Source organism: Lethenteron reissneri, chromosome 43, assembly GCF_015708825.2.
Source record: "Lethenteron reissneri isolate LAM-NWPU_2019-01 chromosome 43, ASM1570882v1, whole genome shotgun sequence".
Classification (NCBI taxonomy): Eukaryota; Metazoa; Chordata; class Hyperoartia; order Petromyzontiformes; family Petromyzontidae; genus Lethenteron; species Lethenteron reissneri.
In genome coordinates this window covers 11,624,832-11,647,522 of record NC_083821.1, presented here as the reverse complement: position 1 = coordinate 11,647,522, position 22,691 = coordinate 11,624,832, and the positions used below count along the sequence as shown (strand labels likewise).

The window sequence follows — 22,691 nt, the reverse complement described above, 5'->3', positions numbered from 1 at the left end:
TTAAAATGGTCAGAACCCCTGCAGACTGCCATATCGCACACGGACATTCGTTTAATAGGCTGGGGAGCGGTATTGCAAAGTTTCTATGAATTGCGTGGTGACCTACAGTTGTTCATGTGTAACGGGTTCCGGAGACACTTGTAGAGGTAACTTGTTTATTACAACCCGACACTCTCCAACAGTCCAACACTCCAATAGTCCTGATACTATGTTACAGCCTAGGTACACAGCCTAGATACTCTACTCTGGCTACGCTCTGGAACTCGCCCTCACAAGGTCGTAGAGTCGGGAGTTCCAGAGTCCCACCACTGGCTCTCACAGCGTCCCAGGGTCCTCGGATGGCTGGTCTTGGTTCTTGGGTCTTGAGCTCCGACTGGGCCCTGATCGTCCAGGGAGCTCCCCTTTTATGCCTGGTTCAACGAGGCATCCCACAGAGCACACACAGCCCCTCCCCGTTGGCGGCGCCAAGAGGCTTAAGCGTCTGGGAACCCAACGCCTGGTGCCAAGAGGCTTAAGCGTCTGGACCCGCCTGGGAACCCAACGCCTGGTGCCAAGAGGCTTAAGCGCCTGGCCCACCCAGGGTCCCAGAGCCCCCAGCAGCCCCACCCTTCTTATGTCACTACACATGTAGCAGAAAGGGAGGGCTATGACAATGAACGGATACGGGATCTTGTTTCATGGTCGATATTACAGAACATCCGTCTTAACACCAAAATGCAGAGGCAAAATAAATGGGTGACAGATGTTTGACAGCATTCGCACTTTAGAGATCAAGTTTCAGCTGTGACTCAGGAGACAACGGCAACCGGGCGTGGTGCTGGCCACCCATCCCCTCGTGGGTGTCGGCCTTCATAGGTTAGCAAGCAGTGCCTATGAAGGCCGGCACGGCACACGAGGGAGTGAGTGGGCAGGACCATGCCCGGCCACTTTGGATTCTGCAATGCCGATGTTTACATACACCGCACCAGGTACGCGTTTGAGGCTTAGTCAATCTAGGGGAGGCCCAGGACCCATTCAAATAATCGTCACTGGTGTTGGTCGTGAGTCGGGAATCGAACTCGGGTCACTGGGTTTGTAGTGCAGTGCACTAACCATTGCACTACCGCTCCCTGCACATACACACACAGGGGCACATGCGCACACACACAAACACGCACGCACACACGTGCAGAAACGCTCCCTGCGTGAGGCTGACACATTACATCTCACGGAGTATCGCCTCGCTCAAAATATTTGTTCAGCGGTTCAATTTACAAAGTGCAAGTTCATGTTTTAAATCAATGTGTAGAGGTGATACGCGCTGGGATTAAGGATCGTATGCACAGTGCGGGATGATTGGCTGTGTAGGTGGTGACGCGCGCTGACGGTGGAGGATCAGGGGTCAGCGCGGGGTCGTGGGTTACGGGGTACCGATTGGCTGTGGGCGGTGACGCGCTGAGAGGGAGTGATCAGGTGGCAGCGCAGTGTGATTGGTGGAGTAATGTTAACACGCGCTGGGGAAAGCGGATCGTAGAGAGAGTGCGTCGTGATTGGGTCATTAAGGAACGACGCTCACGTCGACGCCGCATCAGCTCCGTCTCTCGTGAGCAGGGGCTATAAAAGGGGATGCACACAGGCGTAAGGGCAGTGTGTAACCAGCGAAGAAGGAAGACGGGGATGAAGACCTAGAGCCCTGCGGTACCTAGCCCCGCTGTCCTAAGGGGACCGGGACTCTGTGTAACCCAGAGGCGAGTGTAGTGGGTGTAGCCATAGGTCTACACGAGCCGAATGTACTATGTGTAGCCAGGGCATAGGGCTTACACGAGTCGAGTGTATTGTGTAGCCAGAGGCATAGGGCTTACACGAGTCGAGTATATTGTGTGTAGCCAGAGGCATAGGGTCTACACGAGTCAAGTGTATCGGGTGTAGCCAGAGGCCTAGAGCTTACACGAGATTAGTGGAGTGTGTCGGAGGAAGAAGAGAGACCACACGTTGTATTGTGATACCTAAAGGATTTAATAAAAGTGTGTTACCCGTCAAGAAGTTCCTGCCGTCAATTCCCATACTTCAACTGGCGTCAGAAGTGAAACGGTCCTCCAAGCATGGATACAAGGAGGAACCGTCGGACCCACGGGATTGACCACGAGGACAACCTCGACGACGCGGGCCAGCGGGCATCAGGGGGTGAGGAAGAGGAGCTGCCCACGGGGCAGGATCCACCGACGGCGCCGGTCGAGCGACGGGGGACTGACACCGTGCTTCGCGAGGCACACTCCCGTCTGGCGGAGCTGCTGCTCGCCGCCGCGTCCATCTTGGCGGAGATCAGCTCGTCGGGAGGAGCGGGGACGGCGGCCGACGTGCTACAGGGTCGCCCTGCAGATTCCCGCCAAAACGATTTGGCGATTCCCGCCATTTCATCCGCTCCAACTTTTGGCGGGAACGGCCATCACCACGTGGCAGCGGTTCTCCATGCGCGGCCGCTGACGTCACCAACGCGCGCGGCGGACCGCCATCACACACCCGCCACTGGGGCCGCCATCTTACACACCGACGGGGGGGCAGAGAGGAAGCACGAGGAGGAGGACGACTTTATCTTTCAGCAGCGCCTTCCCACGTTGTCAGCATTCAAGGCGGAAGGCGGGGATTGGAGCCAATTTCAGCGCAGATTTTTGGCGCATCAAGAGATGTCCGCCTGGTCCGACGCTACGGCACTGCGGGCACTGCCTGCCATGCTGGACGACAACGCGCTCGCGGCCTTCACGTCCGCACGCAGGTCGGACCGCTCCACGCTCAAGGATGCGCTGGCTCTCATGGCCAAAGTCTACGGTCCTCCCTCGGCGTGCCGCCATCATTTCTACGCAAGACGGAAGGCGGACACGGAGACCGTGCTCGCCTACCGCACGGCGTTGCTCGCTCTCGCTGACGCCGCGTTCCCTCGTATGGACGAGGAGGGCCAAGATGCGATGGTTTTGGAGCAGCTGCTCAAGTTGGCGCAGGACCTGGGGGTCCCCATCAACACGGCCGACGACACCGATATTTCTTCATTACGGGTCGCCACGAGCATGCAAGCGCACGAGGTCCTTCAACGAAAGCAGGGGGTCGTCTGCAACGCTGCCGTGGCCTCAACTCCGGGTCCGGTTGACACCGTGCCCCAAGTCGTCAGCCCACGAGAGGACGCGTTCATCGCGGGACGAGCGGGGGACTGGAGGTCGGGGGGTCGTTCGCCTCTGCGAGCGGCCCGCAAGCTGGAGCAACCGAGATCTCCGACTACTGTCATCACCTGCTATAACTGCGGCCTTCGTGGCCACGTGGCCTCCGGTTGCCGCGCCCCACGTCAGCGCGCCATGGGACCTCGGCTGGACGACGACCAAGGCCCCAAGTCATCACTGCAAACCCCGGCAAGTCGCGGCACCTCACATGCTTGGCCCGCATACTCGACACGTATGGGTCGTCGCGTTGCGACGAGGGAGAGCCGAGTAGAGTTCGGGGATTCGGTTCGGAGAGGGGGGTTCGGCCGGGACCGGGGAGACATTAAATGGTCGGAATTGGGGCACAGAATAGTGGCTGCCTCAGCGGGTTCATCCGTCGTTACCGGATCGATTGATGGGGTCGAGGTCAGGGTGTTAGTGGACACGGGGGCATCGGCGACTATTATTTCGGATCTCATTTATAATATTCTCCCGGTACAATGTCGTCCGCTTCTTCCGGTGGATGTGCCATTTTACGCCGCTAACGGGGGATCGTTGGGCATTATCGGTCAGATTAGGGCGTCCATTTGCATTGGTGATATCAAATTGTCGGGACCCGTTTTCGTTTCATCTTCCCTGGTGGTTCCTTGCCTATTGGGCACTGATTTTTTGGCGAAAATGCCCATCAAAATTCTCATTGATCAGCGTTGCATTGAACTACCATCGGGTCGCCGTATTTCATTTTTGACGAGCCCTAATGTAATTCGGACGGCGTGCGCTACCATTCAGGCGTTAGCAACACAGACCGTGCACGTGCCCCCGGGTTCACAAATGTTGATTCCCCTCCGGTTACGGAAGCCATGGGGGAAGGAGGCCTCGGAACAGGCCATGCTTTTGGGTCCTTCTAATAGGGCTGTTGGAGGTCTCGATTTATCGGTGGCTCACACTTTGGTTGGGGCAGACAGGGATCCGTTTGTCATGGTTTTAAACGCTGGGGCGCGGCCGGCCGTCATTCAGCAGGGCACCGTGCTGGCTCACGCGGCACGGGTCCCTGCGGAGGAGAGGCTGGTTGCGCAGGCTGATCCGAGCCCCACGAATAGCGTACCATCAAAGGAGGACCTAGATTGGATTGATATGCTGTGCGCGGACTCTGACGATTTGTCAGCGCTACAGTTGGGTGCGTTGCGCGGGTTGCTGATTGAATTTTCGGATGTCTTCAGTAAACATAAGTATGATATCGGATGCACGGACCTGCTACGCCACCACATTGAAACGGGCGATGCGGCACCGGTCAGGCAAAATCCCTTCCGACTGAGTCCTGCTGAGAAGGAACATGTTCAGTCGGCAGTTAACGATATGCTGGAAGCCGACATTATTTCGCCTTCTTCCAGTCCTTGGGGAGCACCTATTGTGCTCGTTAAAAAGCAGGACGGGTCCCTGCGATTTTGCGTCGATTTCCGCCGCCTGAATAAGATCTCGGTGGCCGACGCGTATCCGCTCCCCAGGATGGACGAGTCTCTCGACGCATTGTCCGGTGCGCGATACTTTTCGACTCTTGATTTATTGTCCGGATTTTGGCAGTTGCCACTCGACGAGGAGTCTAAGCCTAAGACTGCATTCCGGACTCCAGGGGGCCTGTTTCAGTTTAACCGGTTACCCATGGGACTTCACTCCTCTCCTGCGACGTTTCAGCGTCTTATGGAATTGGTTTTGTCGGGCTTGCAGTGGGAGACGTGCCTCATTTACCTTGACGATGTCATTGTTTTCGGTAAAACGTTCGAAGAACACCTCCAGCGATTGAGAGGGGTGTTCTTGCGAATGCGATCGGCTAAATTAAAGTTTAAACCGGCCAAATGCCATCTTTTTCGTAAATCCGTGAGGTACTTGGGTCACATTGTCGACTCTTCGGGGATTTCTACCGATCCTGCGAAGACGGACTGTGTCAGTTCGTGGCCGACGCCCACGTCAGTGTCAGACGTGCGCAGTTTCATCGGTTTTGCTTCGTATTATCGCCGATTCGTTGAGCACTTCGCCACCATTGCAAAGCCCTTGCACGCTTTAACGGCAAAAGGAGTGAAGTTCCGGTGGGGACCGGAGGAGGAGGCTGCATTCTGCTCCCTCCGGGACGCCTTGGTAAGGGCCCCACCCTTGTGCTATCCGGACTTTGAGAGTCCCTTCTTGCTAGACACGGATGCTAGCAACACGGGCATTGGGGGAGTGCTGTCCCAAGTCGTTGGAGGAGTCGAACGGGTGGTCGCCTATGGTAGCAGGGTGTTGTCGCCGGCAGAGCAGCGCTACTGCGTCACCCGTCGTGAACTACTTGCCATTGTTTTTTTTGTACAACAATTCAGGCCATATCTCTATGGTCGTCATTTCACGGTCCGGACGGACCATGCGGCGCTCCAGTATTCATTACGGGTTGCCCAGCCCTCGGGCCAATTGTCGCGGTGGTTGGAAGTCCTCCAGGACTATCAGTTCACGACTACGTACCGTAAAGGGTTGCGACACACGAATGCCGATGCCCTGTCGCGGTTGTTGCCTTGTCACAAATGTGCGTGCTTATCGGGATCGGCGCGCTGTAAACCTCCGGTTACGGAAGGTAGGGAGGCGTTGGTTGCGACCGCGAGCACACCAATTGGGGATGGTCCCGCTACCCCAGGGGGTCAGGACTCGCTGCTCTCACTGTCGTTGATTGAGTGGGGCCGTCTCCAAATGGCGGACAGCTCCCTGCTGGCATTGCGCCGAAAGACGGAGGGTTCCGAAGGTAGCCACGACCGAACTGGCTCCTACGAGCTTAAGCAGGGCCTGTTGATGAGATGGGACAGTTTGTCCCGGCGGCATGCGATTGTGGTGCCTTCTGCTGTGAGGGGGAAGGTTGTCTTGGCCGCACACGAACGCCTCTTGCATTTGGGAGTTAACAAAACGCTTGCCCTGCTTCAGCGTGACTATTATTGGCCGGGAATGGGGGGTGACGTGGTGAATATTCTGAAGGGTTGTGTTGAGTGCGCCAGACGGAAACCACCGCCCGTGGCAGCTAATCCACCGCTGCAATCTATTCAGGTCTCGCGCACTAACGAGCTCGTTGCACTCGATATTCTGGGGCCCTTTCCGGTCACGCCTAGGGGTAATAAGTACCTGTTGGTGGGGGTCGAATATTTTACCCGGTGGCCTATGGCGTGGCCACTCGCCAACCAGTCGGCGGCGGCTGTGACGGACGCCTTTGTCCAGGGCTACGTCCTGGACAAGGGGGCTCCCGAACGCTTGCTGACTGACCAAGGGAAAAATTTTTCGAGTAAATTACTGCAGGAGGTGTGCAACCTGTTGGGTACCAAAAAGGTGCGTACCTCCCCGTACCACCCGCAGACGGACGGGATGGTGGAGAGGCTTAACAGGACATTGACCTCTATGCTGTGCCAGCAGGTGTGTGAGTCGCATGTTGATTGGGACCTGCAGGTCCCTGGGGTCCTTGCCGCGTATAGAATGGCCCCCCATGCAGCTACGGGGTTTTCCCCGTTTTTTCTAATGTACGGTCGGGAAGCCGACCCGCCCATGGAAACGCAGCTGGGTCTGCCCGCACCACGAACTAATTCTAAATTGGCAGAGCATATTAAATTTAATATTCATAAACTGACAGAGGCAAGGGAGGCCGCACGGCTTAATTCGCGGGCTCGCCAAATTGCGAACGAGCGGTTGCGGGCACGGAAGGTGTCCGTGCACAATTGGGAACCAGGTGACAAGGCCTGGCTGCATTGCCCTCAGGCACCTTTGGCCACGTCGCTTAAATTGTTGAAGCCGTGGCGGGGACCCGTGGAGGTCGTGCGGGTGGCACGCCCCCAGTGCGTTCAGATAAAATGGGGAAAACGCCGTTGGTACGTCCACCCCTCCCGACTGAAACCGTTCTCGCCTCCGTATGGCCTCCCCTTGTGTCGTGAGGGCCGAGCATGTGACGTGACCGACGACCCTGAGGGGGAATTGTCCTTGCCTGCTCCTCACATGTCTCCGCCTGATCCGCTCCCAGGTGTCTCGGAACTGACTGCTGCCGACCACCGGCGGCCGGATCTTCACGGCGGGGCCGGTCCTTCCAGGCCCGACCCGTGCCGTCTAGAGCTGCCGGAGACACCGGACGGTCGCCAACGTCCCGTTCCATACGACGGACCGGCCAGACGGACTCGCGCTAGGTCGCGCTACTTTGTGTAACCTACCACGTGCGGAGTCGAGGCAGCCGGAGCGCCTCGGCACTGCGTGGGTCACAGTGACAATTGGCGCGTTCGTTTTACGGTGTTCGCTTTTATTGTGTTGTTCGTCGGGCTGTATATTGCTTCATATTTAAGGTTGTGTTATGTTGTTGTTGTTGTGTTACGGGGCACACTGGGATGTGGAGTTCTTTATTACTGCGTTGCGTTATGTTGTGTTGTAGGTTAACAGCCGGGCCGGCTGCAAGCTATGTGGGAGGGGGTGATGTAGAGGTGATACGCGCTGGGATTAAGGATCGTATGCACAGTGCGGGATGATTGGCTGTGTAGGTGGTGACGCGCGCTGACGGTGGAGGATCAGGGGTCAGCGCGGGGTCGTGGGTTACGGGGTACCGATTGGCTGTGGGCGGTGACGCGCTGAGAGGGAGTGATCAGGTGGCAGCGCAGTGTGATTGGTGGAGTAATGTTAACACGCGCTGGGGAAAGCGGATCGTAGAGAGAGTGCGTCGTGATTGGGTCATTAAGGAACGACGCTCACGTCGACGCCGCATCAGCTCCGTCTCTCGTGAGCAGGGGCTATAAAAGGGGATGCACACAGGCGTAAGGGCAGTGTGTAACCAGCGAAGAAGGAAGACGGGGATGAAGACCTAGAGCCCTGCGGTACCTAGCCCCGCTGTCCTAAGGGGACCGGGACTCTGTGTAACCCAGAGGCGAGTGTAGTGGGTGTAGCCATAGGTCTACACGAGCCGAATGTACTATGTGTAGCCAGGGCATAGGGCTTACACGAGTCGAGTGTATTGTGTAGCCAGAGGCATAGGGCTTACACGAGTCGAGTATATTGTGTGTAGCCAGAGGCATAGGGTCTACACGAGTCAAGTGTATCGGGTGTAGCCAGAGGCCTAGAGCTTACACGAGATTAGTGGAGTGTGTCGGAGGAAGAAGAGAGACCACACGTTGTATTGTGATACCTAAAGGATTTAATAAAAGTGTGTTACCCGTCAAGAAGTTCCTGCCGTCAATTCCCATACTTCAAATGTAAAAAAATCGTGGAAGTTGGTTCGTAATTGAGTGTGTTCGTAAGTCGATGACTGCATGGATACAGAATAACATCCCCATGCTGTTAAAACGCCGCAATCTACCTAAATTCACCCAGCAGAAGGCTTGTCGGTGATCCAGGCCTTGCCGTTGACCAAAATTAATAATATCAGAGGTCGAGTGGCCACCTCGGGGTTTCAGTTTCAGTTTAATATATTAGGATTGACCCTGTGAGCCATTCGGCTCTTGATTTGGGTTCAACCGCAACAAACAATAAAATTACAAGATACACCTAAAATTCATTGTACACAAATCTGAACATCACATACGTAAACAATAAAATCCTACAGAAAAAAAAACAAATCGTCCATGCTGTGTACAGAAAGTGCAAAAAATTCCATTTCGATGTATGATTCCAATAACAATTATAATACAATACAGATAAAAAAATTAATTATAAATCTATACTAAATAAAAAAAATCGGGCCAAACCAAGCCTCTCTAAAACTTACTAAAACAATGCTATATAAACAAAGTAACAGTTTTCCCAACAAATGTGATTAAAAGTTTACAATAGCGACACACACAACACACATCACGAAACCTAGCATCCTTCGCTAGCTGCATAAGTCAATCCATAACAGCCGGATTAACAATAGCAGTAGCAGCGCACTATAATCAAAATACATAATAAGTTCATACGTCGGTCATCTATAGCTATATTTTTTTATTTCAGGCCACAGGATAGCAGTTCCAGCTATCGTTGTTCGACTCGAGAGCATTTTTGAGTGATCGTCTTGTTGGTAACGATCCAAGCTGGAGTTTATTTGTGATAGCATTCCAGACCCTGGGGGCATCTATAGCAAAATATCTTTCTCCAATATTTGCACGGCAATTAGGAATGCGAAACTGGTAAATGAGCGAAGATCTTAGCTCATATTTGTTTTCCGAAACAATAAGGAGATCCATGAGGTAATGTGGATTTTTTAGTTAATACATCGTAAATAAATAATCTCATGCATAAGACGTCTATTATTAAGAGATGTTAAGTTTAACTCAATGTAGAGATCGCAGTGGTGGGTCCTACAGTATATGGGCAGTTCATTGCAAATCTTAAGGCCGAATGATATATTGAGTCAAGCTTCTTCAGAACAGTACTGGTTGCTGATGTATAAACGATGTCACAGTAATCAAGTAGAGGCATTATGGTATCTTTTATCAATTCCAAACGGAACATAGGTGGAAAACAGTGTATGTGTCGATAAATAAATGTGATTAGCATATGTAGTACTAATCACATTCCTGCATTTCCCATAAATATGCTAAATTCCTCTTGATATGCAAATTATTTTGTCGAAGCGCCCTTTCCCCCCCTTCCAACCCAGCTTATATATATGCTCCAAGCTCGTGTGCTGTTTCATTCAGACGCTGTCTCCCCGACAGACCTGGTTTTCACCTGAGGACGGCTGCTTGCGTTGTGGCCGAAACGTCGTGAGAATTATTTTATTATGTTTTATTTTTATTTTATTACTTCCCTTCTACGTGACTTTACCGAAAGAACCAAGAAGATTAAACATCATGTTGCCAATTCCAGCGTGACCATAACATTTGAACCACCAAATTAGTGGTCGACAATGCTGTCGTGATCCCTACACTCCTGTATGGCGCAGAGATGTGGGGAACATATAGAAGATTCCTAAAGGCACTTGAGAAATTCCATGGAAAATCCTTGGCATTACCTACCAGGACAAACAAAGCAACGTCAGCGTTCATCTTGGAAATCTCGAGTCCATCAAGTCACAAAGACAATGCCATCATGAAACCCGACAAACAGGCACGAAGGAAAGAACGCACCCAGGCCAGACAGGACACTCAAATATTTAAAACGATAAATAACAACACATGCTGTCACTGTGACAAGATATGTGGTTCCAGGATTGGCCTTATCAGCCACCTGTGTACTCAAAACCCTGACCATTATTACTGTCCGTGGACGATCATCATACTTGTCCTCGAGGGATCCCAGATGGCGAGTGCACATTTGCACCGTTCCTCTGGACTACATGGTGGCGCGAGGTTCAGCCTTCTGTGTATTGCACTTGCCCCTGCCCTGGCTCCTGTTCTGTCCTTGATTTGACCTCGGCCTTGAGACATTGACAGTCCAGGCAGTCCTCGACATACAAATGGGTTCCGATCCTGAGATCCGTTTGTAAGTGGAACAATTTGTAATTCAGACCACAATAAAGTACCGAATATAAATGCACATACGGTCAGTGCTATCAAATATGTTACAGTTCAACATAGAGTAGCATTGTTAAATAAGAATAAATATTGTAAATTTGCATGTAATATTGTATAGCAAATTAAAAATAAAATAAAGTTACGTCAATATTTAAAAAATAGTTTGGTTTTAACTTACCATTGAGTCCTGACGCTGGCTTGCTTGTTGGAAGGGGAGTAATGAGTTCCCACAATTGCGCACACACACGGGGGCGCGAGCTCATGCACGCACGCACGCACACACAAAACAACGACAAAGATTCCCTGTGTAGATCTCACAGGCTGTTGGGGAAAGTGATGTTAGCGAGCAGAGCCTATGAAGACCGGCATGACCTTCATAGGCCGTGGGTGGCGATGTTTATAAACCACACCAGGTACTAATTTGAGGCCGAGTCAACCGAGGAGTTTAAGGACACGTGAGGTGTCGAATGCTCGCTGGTAGGTCACGGAACAGACCCAGGTACCATGGGTTCACAGACTGAGATGATCGGGAGATGCACCACCTGTGCACCTTAATGTGCCAACTTGCCATGTTTTAGCCGCCTGGCGCGCCGTTCGTTACTGTGAATATCGCTCCTCTGCCCTCTCTGCTGTTGTTGGAGGGCGACTGCCTCCAACTGTCCAGTCGTGTTATTTACGAGCCTCCTCCAGAGGACAATCTTGACACTGCTAGTACCAGTCATTGGCAAGTCTACTCAGCTTCCATATCCTCTTGTACCACATAATTCCATTTCTTCTCTAGTCCCTGCCCGTTTATCCCCCTCTATCCAGCCTAACAAATCTGTTTGGGCATACGGTCTACATGACCCAGGCAACACAGCCTTGCCGCCTGTCAGAGGAGCCAGGGTGAATCTTTCTAGCTGGCGAAGATGTTCCATTAGGTGGGTCCACGTTCCACAAGCACGAATACAAGGGATGAGATTTTGGAAAGGGTGGCGTGACACTACTTCTCTAAGCATCCCGGGCCAGCATCCATTCCAGTGAAATTAACTGCCTTGGTCGTGACTTTGGCTCTGAACAAAGAAGTCACTCAAGGGTTCAAGTGAAGGTGCACGCAGGAGCCGGGCACCAGAGGGGCAGCTGTCGCAGTGAACGGAGACTGCGCCTCACCTGCGATGCGATGCCACTGGCCATTGCACAACGAGCATGTGGGGGAGACCGTGGCAGAGAACTCCTCCATGCCATCGTTATCCAGCACAGTCACCTGTAAGTGACACGCAAGCACAAAAGACAAAGATCCCCCCCATGTAGCCTTAACAGACCATTGGGGCAGGTGCTCTTGAGCGAGCACCTATGAAGGCCGGCACGGTCCACGAGGGGATGCGTGGCCAGTATCACGCCCGACTGCCTTTGTCTCCCCCAGTGGTCGATGTTTATACAACGCACCAGGTATTCATTTCAGGCTGAGTCGACCTAGGGGAGAAGGCCCAGGACCGGTGATCGTCACTGGTTTTGGCCGTGAGCAGGATCACTGGGTTCGTAGCGAAACGCGCTAATCGTTGCAACACCGCTCCCCACAGCATCAACTAGAGCCGGTTACGGCATGGACTGGGATGGTGTGGCCGGATCACATGTACTGCTGCCTTCATCTCTCCAGTGGTTGCATTCACATATCACTGCGTCGACAATAGGAACCCAAGGTCAGGCTCGTGGTAATGCCTCACCCTGAGAGGATAGTCCATGGCCAAGAATCAAACCCAGGTTGTTGGGATCGTAGTGCAAGGTACCAACATTGCACATGAGCATAATGTTTCGTGGCAAACATACATGTATATATATATGATGAACTTCTTTTGCACCATAAGTAGCCAACCGTGCTAATCGGAGGTGCAATCTAACGTCGGTATATATTATTCAACAACTCATCCATTTCTCCAAGCAAAGTGGACTAAAGGGTCGAGTCATATGAGAGGTGTTTTGTCGCACGCCTACGATCTAAGCACTTGGGGGGGAGGGGGGCAAAGGGTTGGTGGGCTCCAACAAAATTGTGAAACTCCCAACACACTGAGCTGCAAGGGGAGCCAGGAGGTGGCAGTGGAGTGAGTGAATTTAATCCCTTTGTATGTGTGGGTTTTGTCCAGCTACTCCAGTTTCTTCCAACATGAAGCCAAACTCATAATTTGTACTGGCCAAACATTCCAATGCAGGAGCCTCCCCTGAGGTTTTTGTGGATAATCAAAAGGCGTATGTCACTGGTATACAGCAGAGGTGGAGTGGTGGTGAAGAGGTTAGCACTCCGCGCCTTTAACCGGGCGACCACGGCTAACACCGGTGGTGAGTGATACCTAAAACAGTCCTGGGCTTCACCGCTTCACCAACCTACAATGAAGATGGTGAAGTATGGTCAAACAACCCTCACGACTAAACAACAAAACTATATATATTTTTATTTCACCAGGTATGGCACACTGAGCTACAAAGCTCTTTTGCAGAAGCGATCTGGCCCCAAATGATAGCTCAACGAAGTGGCTTTTCACGTGGAAATGTTTTGCAGCTAAAATACTCTCATGCATATTAATTCAAAATGTGGAGGGAAAAACCAGAGGACCAGAGAAAAATCCACGCGACAATGGGGAGACAGAACATGCAAACTCCAGATATACATTCTAGATTTGAAGCTTTCGTGACTGCAAGGATTCATACTCTTAGGTTTTTTCGGTAAAGTCACGTAGGTAAAAAATAAGTAAATAATAATAGAAATAATAATAGAAATAAAATAATAAATCACGTTTCGGAGGCAACGCAAGTCTCCGTCATCAGGTGGGACCGTCACAGCTAAATTTACTGTATCAAGTGAGGCAAAATTCCAAGAGACAAGCTCTTAAATACAAGTTAAGTGGGAGGGGAAGGGCTTATCTGAATGTGGTCGCCAGTGAATGGAACGTGTTGGGGGGGTGGGCGGGGCTAAAAGAGAACCAATCGGTGTACCTCGACTTGGGGTTGTAACCGGTGTTGGCTGACAATCCAAAAAAAAAAAAGCAGTACTGTTAAATGCTGGTGGATGTCAACACTCGGTAAAGTAGAAGAGTACCTGTAAAATAAGATGGTATAAATGTTTAGTTAAATCTTTTTTACACGGTTAATAACATCTTTCCAATAATTACTCAGTTTGTACCCATCAGCACGGTTGCAGTTATGTCTGTGTTTGTATATCTGGATGGCTTCGTGTACAAACCTTTGATGGTAGCCAGAAAGTTTGCAGAGCACCTTGGTCTCGGAAAAGACAATATCATGAGAACCCACAGCTTTGTAGCAATGTTCGGCAACGGCGGAAGACTCAATTTTGCCGTGTTTCAGATCTGACTTGTGCTCGCGGACACGATCGGAGACATGACGTTTTGTTTCCCCAATGTAACAATCACCACAGCTGCAACTCAGTTTATAGACTCCAGGGTATTGAAAGTCAGGAATGACATATTTTACAGATGGGATTAGATCACGGATTTTATGTACTGTACTGAAACGGACTTGGATATTATGTTTGTTTAGAATTTTTGAGATCTTTTTGGTCACGCCTGCTATGTATAACGTTATAGTTTTGATCGGAGTTTCAAGTGGTTGTTTCTATATGGTGGGAGAAACAGCTTGGCGGATCGTGCGGTCAGAGTATCCGTTCATCATGAGGGCCCGATGTAGAAAGTGGATTCTCGTGGAAATGTATCGCAACCAAATACTCTAAACACATATTTCTAAATGTAGAGGGAAAAGTCGGAGGACCCGGAGAAAAATCCACGTGATCACGGAAAGAACATGCAGTCTCCAAATATACAGCAGGCGTTGGGGTCAGAATCGAACCCACGACATCCTGTATACCAGGCGAATGCATTAACCTGACTGTCCTCAAAGATTCCTTAAGGAAGTAACCTTCTAATGTAAGTATGTATGCATGTTGAACTTCTTTCGCACCGTACCTTGGCCAACCATGCTGTTATAATCATGCTAAGTTTATATATATATGACTACAGGACTGCCAACAACAAAGTCCCGTACATTTCATAAAAATGGATGTTTATCAAGTCAACACGTGTAAAAGATCGTTTGAAATGCATTGGAAGGATATATTTAAACTACGCCTACAGGTGGCAGTGCTACAGTATTGCATTTCAACCAATGCTAATAATTCTATATTCAGTCCCTCCAGAAAAACGCGATTATGCGATCGCATGATTCCATGCAAAATCAGCCAAAGTCCGCATATTTATGCGGGGGGCGCGTTTTTTCAAATACGCCGCACTTTCGCTGCATAAATTGCAGATTTCCGCGTGCAAAATATGCGGGCTTGCATTATTTCATAATCCCCGCATTTTCGTTGCAAAAAGTCACATATCTTAGCAGAAAGTTGAAAAATGTTGCGTTTACTTCACACAAGCGCAGCCATTTCCCCTGTTGCCATGGGAACGTTATGAAGTGTTAGAGGCTACGTAGTTAGTTTTATTCAGGAGTTTATGCAACTTTACAGTTGTAAGATTGCACTTTTTTGTTAGTAGTATGTAAATTTACATTACTGTAAGACTGTACTGTTACTGTATTGCTTACGTTACTGTGCACTGAAAACCCTTATTTTAACAGAAGATGTCTGTTTTGTATAGCTACCTCTGTAAAACAGGAAGCACACATTTAATTTTTTAATATTTTATTTATTCATTTTTACAGAAGTTGTAGCATATTCATTTTGTAAAGCTACAGAACTTGTTCGACTCAATGTTTTGTAAGTTTGAGCCATCTGTTTGTTAAGGTCTGAAATAAAACAAGATGAGAACTTAAATATTCCCAGCACTTTCTGTGATGTAGTATGCTTGCTTATCATAGGAAGTAATAAGAAATGACTCTTTACATTAAAGTAGTAGCCGAGTGAATAGGGTGTTGTGGGAATCACTTTTTTTTCTCTTTTTCATCAAACCGCAGTTTTTGCAAGTTCCCGCAATTTTTGCAAGTTCCCGCAATTTAATCGCATAAAATTGCATAAATATCCCGCATATTCCATCGCATTTTATAAGAAAACGTGCCGCATAATCAACGATTTTTGCCCGCAACAATCACCAAAAAACTCCGCGTTTTTCTGGAGGGACTGTATATTGTTAGTGCTCCTGCTAAATCAGCCTGCGCTCCAGACCTCAAGGATGGTTTGAGGATACAGCCTTCCAACATCTCTAGTATAAATCATACTACTTCATGTAAAACTACAGTACAGCACCGATAGCAATACAGTCCATTACATGCTGTATAAGGGTTGTTCATGTAGAAATGTTAAACTAAAATTCGTTTGAAGTAGATAGTAATTTAAATTACGCCTGCAGGTGGCAGAGAACCATGCCAAGCTGGTGCGCTACACGGCGCTGCTGCAGAATCTGATGGTGCGTGTGGAGCGAATGGAGCAGGGTTATGACCGCTACACAGAGCTGGAGATGGAGCAGCTAGTGCAGCAGCTGAAGCTGGAGGTCTCCAGCGCCACGCTAGATCGTCTCCACCACTGGTTCAGTCACGATTGTCACAAAGGCACGCAATTGTTTCCATCAGGGGTGCTGCAATGCCCACAGTTCCTTTTGGGCAGATATGCAGACTCAGCTTTTGCAGCTGAAGGTGGCATGTAAAAGGGGAGTACCTTGGATCACTGGAATGTGGAGGCAGCAGTTCTTGCAGTCGCTGGACTGTGTTGGATGGCTTCTCATAGAGAGCTGAATTGAACTTCACGAGCAAATTGGGGAGGAAAATGTTAAAGCCACTGCTTAAGAATTTTCATACATTTCGTGAAATCTATACACAGTATCTGAACATGAAAAACCGATACTGTACTTTCTACTGCATGTGTAGGACTCGTACTGACGTGACAGCTTCTTTGTCTTTCTCGGTTCTTTCTTAACGCGTGTAGTTCACATCTCCTCCATCGGCATCACACAATGTCCCTCTATTCTCTCTAACGCACAACTCCCCATCAACATCACTCCATGTCCCTCCGTTCGCTCGCTCCGCTGGCTTCGCTCGCTCTCCCTCTGCTCCTCTTCTCCAGCGACCTCCCTCTCTGCTCTCTCTCTCTCTCTCCCCAGCTCGGTCGCTCTTTGTTCTCCCTGCCGTCTCACTCCGTCGTAGCTTCTCCACCAAGGTCCGTTACTCCACTGCTATCCTATACTGTATTCTCTTTATCCGCTGCTACCATACTCTGTCTTCTCTTTGTCCACTGCTACCGTACACTATCTCCCTCTGTCCACTGCTACCTTATACTATACTCTCTTGTCTACTGCTACCGTATACTATATTCTCTTGTCTGCTGCTACGTCTCTTCCTCTGTCTCTTGTCCCAAGCACCAACCAACTCCCGTTTCTCCCCACGCTCTTTGCCTTTATCCCCGAACCAATTTGCCCCAATTAGATCATCCCCCGCTCCTCCATTCGCCCCCAGCCTCACGTGATGTTGTTATTGCAGCCATCGAGGCGCCAATTCCCGACACCCATCTCTCTCGTCCAATCACCGGCCTGCGTCCTCGATTACCCCCGAACACCTGCAGGCCTCCCTTAATTACCTTACCACTTTAATTGGCACAATAACAACAGTATAGCGCCTCGTTCCGTGTCCCATTTTGCCCTCACTGTCCGCCGCATGTCCGTATCACAACCCAACGCATGACGCGTGTTTTCTTAAGTCCTACACATGTACTAAATGGCTGTGTTAAAGCTCGTGAAAAAATACACACATACTGACAAAATATTACATTGCACTCTGGTCATGGGGATTGTTCGATCAGACTGTACTTTCAAACACTGGCAGAGCCAGTGGGGGGGGGGGGGTGGCACGTGCCCCCCCCAAATGATCTGATCGAAATCCCTAATTTCGATTGGATAATTGGGGTTTATCTCCATATATATAAAAGGAAAAGTTGTGATTATGTGTGTCTGTTCAAAAATGTTTAGCGTACTTCCCGATATGCAACAAACTTGAAATTTGCCATGTCGGTACTTTCCAGACTGTACACAATGGGGGGGAGGGGGCGCAATAATGGATATATTTTGCACGGCAAGTGAGCTGTGATGTCACCGGCGCATGCGGAAGCGTCATGCAGTGTGCCTGTTTTTTTATTACTCAAAGAACCAGTAATAAATCTACATTATAGACTGCCAGTACGTTCACTCAGGTTAAGAACCAGGCTACAGTTTACAATATAGATTACCAGTACATTCACCAAACTTAATAACCAGGCTCCATTTCGATTTAAAGCTTTCGTGACTGCAGGGATTCATCTTCTTGGTTCTTTCGGTAAAGTCACGTAGAAGGGAAGTAATAAAATAATAAAAATAAAACATAATAAAACAATTCTCACGACGTTTCGGCCACAACGCAAGCAGCCGTCCTCAGGTGAAAACCAGGTCCGTCGAGGCGACAGAGTCTGAATGAAACAGCACACGAGCTTGGAGCATATATATAAGCTGGGCGCATTGACAAAGGAATTTGCATATCAAAAGGAATTTAGCATATTTATGGGAAATGCAAGAATGTGATTAGTCCTGCATATGCATGTGCATTATGCAGGATTAACAGCATCAAAGGGAGCTGCAGTTACTGCTGCTGCTGAAATTACTGCTGCTGCTGCACTTGCTGCTGCTGCTGCACTTGCTGCTGCTGCTGCACTTGCTGCTGCTGCACTTGCTGCTGCTGCACTTGCTGCTGCTGCTGCACTTGCTGCTGCTGCACTTGCTGCTGCTGCTGCAGTTGCTGCCTTATCCATTTTAATATAACACTATGTATTATTCTACCCACCCTAATGTGTATCATACTGCTATATGTTTACTGTACAATTACGACACCATACATTACTCTGCACACTGCACCATGCCAGTGAGTGGAACGCGGTCTGAAAGTCACCGTAAACGCGGTCTGAAAGTCACCGTAAACGTGAACACGTTTACGGTGACTTTCAGACCGCGTTCCACTCACTGGCATGGTGCAGTGTGCAGAGTAATGTATGGTGTCGTAATTGTACAGTAAACATATAGCAGTATGATACACATTAGGGTGGGTAGAATAATACATAGTGTTATATTAAAATGGATAAGGCAGCAACTGCAGCAGCAGCAGCAAGTGCAGCAGCAGCAAGTGCAGCAGCAGCAGCAAGTGCAGCAGCAGCAACTGCTGCAGCAGCAGTAACTGCAGCTCCCTTTGATGCTGTTAATCCTGCATAATGCACATGCATATGCAGTACTAATCACATTCATGCATTTCCCATAAATATGCTAAATTCCTTTTGATATGCAAATTCCTTTGTCAATGCGCCCAGCTTATATATATACTCCAAGCTCGTGTGATGTTTCATTCAGACTCTGTCGCCTCGACGGACCTGGTTTTCACCTGAGGACGGCTGCTTGCGTTGTGGCCGAAACGTCGTGAGAATTGTTTTATTATGTTTTATTTTTATTATTTTATTACTTCCCTTCTACGTGACTTTACCGAAAGAACCAAGAAGATGAACCAGGCTCCAGTCTACATTATAGATTGCCAGTACACTCACTCCGATTAAGAACCAGGTTACAGTATACATGAGTGTTTTTTCAATTTTATTTAATTATTTTTATTTTCACTTTATTTTTATTATTATTTTTCTATCTACGTGACTTTACCGAAAGAACCAAAGAATATTATTAACCATTCACATATTTGAAAAAAAGTGAATATCACGTTTACTGTATGATATACAAGAAACTGGTAGGTTATGAAAACGAAAAAAAAATTGAAAGTAAAACACTTTGTGAGAGCTGCCTGAGGTTGTAATTTTAAGCATGTTTTTCCTCCGAATGTAGTGAAACACATAATTGTTGATTATCCAAATGTAATGACGCCATATTATATATGGAAAAAAAATTCTGAGAAAGAACATAACACCGATTACTATTCATTGTTGTAAATGTTCAGTGCAGTAACTCATAACTTGCTTCCTCTGGTTTTCCCATCCACATTTAGAAACATGCATTTAGAATATTTGGCTGCTATAAATGTTCACTTCGTTGAGCTAACATTTGTAGCCAGGTCGCTTACGAAATCCAACCGTATAGCACATTGGGCCTAACCAGGTAAAATAAAAAGGTTGCATTCTCAGGCACGTTCTTTGGCTGATGTTCCATCATCCGTCTCGTCCTTCTGCCATCATCTCTTCAAGAAATGATTCTCCCCGTGCATTTATAACTAAAATAAAACAAATTGGGCTACCCTGTGTGTGAATCTATCACACGCTCGTCTTATTGACACACAACATATTTTTTGTAAAATATATGGTTCAAAGAAGGCCGTATCAGGCATAGGCGGGTGTTTTCTGACCATACTTCCCCACACCGGTCAGTGCGAGCCGGTGACGCTGGGAGAGCGGAGGTAGCGGGGGTTGACCAGGACCGGTTCAGATATCAGTCGCCTCTGATGTTCGCCGTGGTCAGGAACCAAACTCGGCTGGGATTTGCAGCGCCGTGTGCCAACCACTGTGCCACCGCTCCATGCCCACTGTATAACACCGTACTCAACAACAACAAAAGCTTCAAAATACAATTCTGCAATAACGTCTCATGCAGATAAATAACAACTCGTGCGTACAAAGTATGTGTGGGTGACGACCGTCCAGTAAATTAAAGATCGCTCACAGAATCATTATTCAAACAGTCGTGAAGATTAAAGCTGCAGGCATTGGCCAAGCGATACACAACACAGGAGCCTCATGAACACCAATCTCAAGACTCGGTGAAGATTTCCTCAGTAAATAATTGACATTATCGCATTGTTATTATAGGACCAAACAGGGCACTCGTACTGCTCTCGTGCGCGTGTTCGCGCTACGCTGCGCTCTGAACCTGGGGACCCGGGTTCGATTCCCGCTCACGGCCAACACCGGTGACGATTATATATAAACCGGTCCTGGGCCTCCCCTAGGTACACTCAGCCTCAAATGAGTACGTGGTGCTGTGTGTAAACATCGCCACTGGGGAGACAAAGGCGGTCGGGCGTGGTGCTGGCCATCCACCCCTCGTGTGCCGTTCCGGCCTTAATAGGTGCCCGCTAACAGCACTTGCCCCTACAGCCTGTTACGGCTACACGGGGGACATTTGTCTTTGTGTCTGTAAATGATGAGTAGCGATGGTAGTCTCTACTCGAGGGATGTGTGTACTGTACACGACGTGTCCGGAGCGAATCGTTATTTCAATATATGACTAAAATAGAACTAATTTGAATTTACGAATAAAATAAAACAAATTATGGTACCTTGTGTGTGTGTGTATATCACTCGCTCGTCTTATAGACACACACAAAGATCCCCGCTTTAGCCTTAACATATTTCTGGTGAGAGCGCTGTTAGCGAGCAGCACCGCGGCACACGAGGGGGTGGGTGGCCAGAAGCACGCCCGGCCGCCTTTGTCTCCCTCGTGGCGATGTTTACACACAGCACTCATTTGAGGCTGAGTGGACTTAGAGGAGGACGTAGAAGCGGACCGGTGTTGGCCCTGAGTGGGAATCGAACTCGGGTCGGCGGGTTTATAGCGCAGCGCGCTAACAACTACACACAAACACATCAACACACAAACACATTAACACACAAACATCAACACACAGACACATCAACACACAAACACATCAACACAGCCACAGCAACACAGAATCACAAACACATCAACACAGACACATCAACACACAGCCACATCAATACACATCAACACACAGACATCAACACACAAACACATCAACACACAAACACACAGACACATCAACACACAGACACATCAACACAGACACATCAATACGCAAACACATCAACACGCACGCATCAACACACAGACACATCAACACACACACATCAACACACAAACACATCAACACACAGACACATCAACACGCAGGCACATGAACACACAAACACATCAACACAAACACATCAACACACAGACACATCAACACAGACGCATCAACACATCAACACACAAACACATCAACACGCATACACATCAAGACACATAAACACACAGACACATCAACATACAAACACATCAACACACAGACACATCGACACAGGCACATCAACACGCAAACACATCAACACAAACACATCAACACACAAACACATCAACACACAAACACATCAACACACAGTGACACACAAACAAATCAACACACAGGCACATCAACACACAAACACATCAACACACAAACACATCAACACACAGTGACACACACAGTGACACACAAACACATCAACACACAAACACATCAACACAAACACATCAACACACAGACACATCAACACGCAAACACATCAACACAAACACATCAACACGCAAACACATCAACACAAACACATCAACACAAACACATCAACACAAACACATCAACACAAACACATCAACACGCAAACACATCAACACAAACACATCAACACACAAACACATCAACACACAAACACATCAACACACAGTGACACACAAACACATCAACACACAGGCACATCAACACACAAACACATCAACACACAAACACATCAACACACAGTGACACACAAACACAGTGACACACAAACACATCAACACACAAACACATCAACAACAGTTACAGAACGCCATCGCACGGCGTTTACATGACACGCTACGTAACGACGCTGTCGTTAATGTAACGCGTTCACCATTGTTGTTGTTGTTGTGGCTCTCGCGAGATCTCGTGACAGGCGCGGCTCTCGCGAGATCTCGCTAACCCGGAAAAAGCGGGAGGGAGGCGGAGACGTTGGCTGTGACGTAGGCAGTGACGCGGTGCACGAAGACGGCCGAGCCACGCGAATCGAAGCTCGGCAGTGCCGTGGAGTCGACGGAGGCGACAACAGCGATGGCGAACGAAGCCGACATCCTCTCGCTCTGCGTGGCCATGGCGAACATGACTTTTCAAGGTGCGCGCCACTATCGCACAACACAGCAGCAATAACACAAACCCATAACATACAAAACACATCAGCATTAATGTACAAATTATAGCACTGTCGCACATTTATTATAATGTAAGTTCACAA

General features: G+C 48.9%; 1 protein-coding gene across 4 annotated transcripts in view; it reads right to left on the bottom strand.

Moving 5' to 3' along the window:
* The window catches only part of LOC133353289 (olfactomedin-4-like), a 34,916-nt gene extending 12,544 nt beyond the window's left edge, over positions 1 to 22,372 (bottom strand). The window contains exons 1-5 of one of the 4 annotated variants that reach the window (XM_061569402.1): positions 19,991 to 22,372; positions 16,278 to 16,360; positions 13,604 to 13,706; positions 11,786 to 11,879; positions 10,815 to 10,894 (exon numbers count right to left, since the gene is read on the bottom strand). The gene's annotated coding sequence lies outside the window, so the exon portion shown is untranslated. Of the gene's footprint in view, positions 1 to 10,814; positions 11,880 to 13,603; positions 13,707 to 16,277; positions 18,034 to 19,990 lie in introns of those variants that run through there. The other 3 variants (XM_061569403.1, XM_061569404.1, XM_061569405.1) reach the window with 3 other exon arrangements.
* Positions 22,373 to 22,691: the final 319 nt, after the last annotated feature.